Below are 4,482 nucleotides of genomic sequence, written 5' to 3' on the forward strand. Positions count from 1 at the left end.
ATTTTAGTTTTAAAATTTATCTCACGTGATTTTGGATGTGTCCTTAGCTATGGCATTGTTAGGATTCCAAAGTACACAACGAAAAAAATTAAATGAATGGTAACGAAGTTAATAACATTTTATTGGAGTATTCTTAAAAAAAACATTTTTTTAAAAGAGGCATATGGTGATGGAGGTTCTGCAATGCAACTTTATGCCAAGGAATGTAGTAAGCTCCTCCTACATGTTCTTAAAAGAGGACCTAGTCAAAAGAATGATGAAGTGGTGACAAGCATAGGTGATGAGAAAGAGGCAGAAGATTTTTGTGTTATGGCACAAGAAGAAGAGAAGATGAAGTTGTTGTTGCAAATGTATGTTGAGACCTCCATAATTATGATGAGAAAGAAGATAAAGATTTTTGTGTTATGGCACGAGAATTCAGAATTATGATGCAGTGAGGCAGAGATTGGAGAGAGCAGGAGGGGTATTATAAGCAATCTAGCAGACACCAAATCCAATGAATACTTTGACTAAACCACCCATAAATAACAAGACAAAGTTATAAATAAATTTTGCAACAGGTGAAGATATAATTTTAAACAATCAGAAAAAGTGTAGCTGTCACTTACTTGCTTTGGCGAGCTCTCTCTCTCCAGAAAACAATTGATGAGATCCACTGAATACAAAAAGATGAAATGGCATAAGTTCCATTTTCAAAGCTTTCATCAAATATATGCATGTTTTCATTAATACAAAAAGATGAAATGGCATATGTAAATGAATCTAGCAAAATCAAATATATAAATAGAAAATTACATTAGACGATGTTAATTAATTCTCCTTCATCATGATCATTACGGTTAGCATGAACATCGTCAGCTTCTTCTTCTCCGACAACGTTAAGAGTGATTTGTGTGGACAAAGGACTAACATACGAGTCCATGTATGCATCATCATCTTCTACATTAACACCAATTGTTTTGCCCTGTAGAACCACACACCACCTTTCATCACAAGGGTCTTGCACATAAAATACTTGTCTAACTTGTTTTGCCATGATGAAAGGATCATTGTGGTAACCAAGTTTCTTTAGGTCTACCAACGTAAATCCTATATCGTCTGTGCACACATTGGTGTTGCTGTCAACCCATTTACATTTGAAAAGACAAATAGTAAATTTCACATAGTTAAGCTCCCAAATTTCATCAGTGAACCCAAAGTAAGGGATGGAAGCTACACAGGGATTGGCATCATGCACACTTGCGAAGTGTTGAGATTCAACCCTTAGGGTGACCCCACTGTTCTGCATTGTACTTTTATCGTCTAGTGCTTTTGTGTAAAATGAATACCTGCTTATGTCATATCCTTGCCAAGTAATAACATTTCTTTTAGGCCCATCTGCTAGCTTTCTTAATGTTTTCGAAGCATTTTCATCTGCAAAGATTGTATCTTTAAACCAATCACAGAAAGTCTTGTTATGCTTTTTCAACACTCAATTCTTTGACATTTTTGGATTTTTCTGTTTGACTAAAGCTTCATGCTTAACTATGTATGGAAAAACTTCATTACTGTTGTTCAAGAAATACAAGTGAGCTTGTAACAAATCTTCTAGACTTGGAGTGATCACATGCAGCCCTCGTGAACCCTTACCACCTTCTCTGTCATCATGTCCAGACTCAGGAAGGCCAACAGGTTTAGCCTTCTCAATGTATTCTAAACAAAATTCAATGGCTTCTTCTGCAATGTACCTTTCAACAATAGATGCTTCTGTTTGATATAGATTCTTTGTATACCCTTTTAAGATCTTCATGTATCGCTCAACCGGGTACATCCACCACAAATAAACAGGACCACAACATTTGATTTCTCTGACGAGATGCACAATCAAGTGAATCATGATGTCAAAGAAGGAAGGGGGAAAAACATCTCCAACTGGCACAATATAACTGCAGCCTCATTTTCCAGCTGATCAAACTTGACAGGATCAACGACTTTGCTACATATGGCATGGAAGAAAAAACATAGGCGAGTTATGGCTAACCTGACTTTGTTTGGCAAGATGTCTCGTATAGCCACAGCTAACAATTGTTGCATCAACACGTGACAATCATGAGACTTTAACCCTACAAGCTTAAGCTCCTTCAACTACACATGGCTCTTAATATTTGAAGAGTATCCTTGTGGAACCATCACTCAACGAAGACACTGACAAAAAATTATCTTCTCCTTTATGGACAAAGTATGACAAGCTGGGGGCAAGTAAATTTTCTTCCCATCAGACCTTGGATGCAACTGTGATCGTATCCCATCTCAGCTAGATCTTGACGTGTATTCAAGTCATCCTTCATCTTGCCTTAAATGTTAAGGAGCATCCTAATCACATTGTCACATACATTTTTCTCCACATGCATAACATCAATACAATGTCTAACGTCTAGATCAGACCAGTACGGAAGATCAAAGAAAATGGACCTCTTCTTTCATATGCAAGTCTTACTTTTATCCTTCTTTTGGGTCTTTCCAAATACAGTATTCAGGTGTTGAACCCGTTGCTATACCTGCTCACCAGTCAACGGTATTGGCCCAATATCGTGCTCTTGACTTCCATTAAAAGCTTTTTTCAATCGTCTGTAAAGATGATTGGGTGTTAGAAAACGTCGATGCCTACTGTAGACTGTTTTTCTTCCATGTCTTAGTTGTATGTAGCTTGTGTTTTCTTCATGGATGGGGCATGCATGATGACCCTTAACACTGTAACCGTTGAGATTTCCATATGCTGGAAAGTCATTAATGGTACAAAAAAGCACTGCACGCATTTCAAATGTCTCCTTGCAAAACGCATCAAACACTAAAACCTCATTGTCCCAAAACTTTCTTAGGTTTTCAACCAACGGACTTAGATAAACATCAATGTCATTTCCTGGCTGTCTTGGGTCCAATATCATCATAGACAACATCATGTATTTTCGCTTCGTGCATAACCAAGGAGGCATATTGTAAATTACTAGCAGAACTGGCCATGAACTGTGTTGAGTGCTTAAGGTTCCACATGGATTCATTCCATCACTGGCTAGTCCAAGTCTAAGATTTCTCGCCTCTTTCCCGAAATCTGGATACAAACCATCAATCTTCTTCCACTGCGAGCAATCAGCCGGATGACGGACCATTCCCTCAGAAATCCTTCCATTTGCATGCCATGTAAGGTCTTTTGCGTCGTCCTCGTTAGCAAAAAGATGCTTAAACCTTGGAATGATTGGAAGATACCACAAAACCTTCGCTGGAGGGCCCTTATTGTAGTTATCATCAGAACTGATTTCCTCTTCATCCTTCCCTTTGTACCATGAAGTCCCACAGATAGGGCATTTGGACATTTCTTGGAATTCATGCCTATACAGTATGCAATCATTGGGGCAAGCATGAATCTTCTGATAGTTCATACCCATTGGACACAGTATCTTTTCACCTTATAGTATGTTTTAGGCAGCGTGTTGACCTCTGGAAGCAAATTGTGCACCACCTCAAGCAGTGAGGAAAAACTTTTTTCACTCCACCCATACATCGCCTTCACATTAACAAGACTTAACACCGCGGACATCAGGGTTAAGGAATTCTTGCACCCCGTATACAAAGGCTTATTTGAATCACTATGCAATCCTTCATACATAGGGGCGTGTGCTTCCTGAAAAGACTGTTGTCCAAGGTCACGAATCATGTCCTCCAAGCAATCTCCCATTTCGACATCAAACGGTTCAGATTGGGACCCACTCTACATGTCTATCACTTCACCATGCCATATCCACGTCGTGAAATTCTTCTTGATCCCATCACACAATAGATGGTCCCGTATGTCATCCAGTAGTTGTCGTCTTCTGTTCAAACATTTGATGCAAGGACAATAATATTTTCCTTCTTCATTCGGTCGACCTTTTTCTGAAGCAAATTGCAAGAATTGCTCGACGACATCCTCATATTCTGGGCTTATGCGACTTTGATTCATCCAACTTCGATCCATCTAAGCAATTCCATGCATGAAAATCTCACTTTTTTATTTATAGGTGTGGCCCTATCCCATTTAGAAAGATTGTCTTTTATGTTAGCTTCAAACGTCAGGGTTAGCATTATTTTGAAATATTTAACTAAATTTCGACAACATTTCGCATTGGTTTCCAAGTACACGACATGACATCGGTGAAATTAATTTCCTGATAATCAAGTATGCACTCAGAGAACAACTTGAAATGCATTGTACCAAAATTTCATCAAATTAATCAAACGGAATTGCTTAGATGGATCGAAGATGGATGAATCAAAGTCGCATGAGCCCAGAATATGAGGATGTCGTCGAATGAAGAAGGAAAATATTATTGTCCTTGCATCAAATGTTTGAACGGAAGACGAAAACTACTGGATGACATACGGGACCATCTATTGTGTGATGGGATTAAGAAGAATTACACGACGTGGATATGGCATGGTGAAGTGACAGACATGTAGAGTGGGTCC

The sequence above is a fragment of the Glycine max genome, chromosome 3 (assembly GCF_000004515.6).
Source record: "Glycine max cultivar Williams 82 chromosome 3, Glycine_max_v4.0, whole genome shotgun sequence".
NCBI lineage: Eukaryota > Viridiplantae > Streptophyta > Magnoliopsida > Fabales > Fabaceae > Glycine > Glycine max.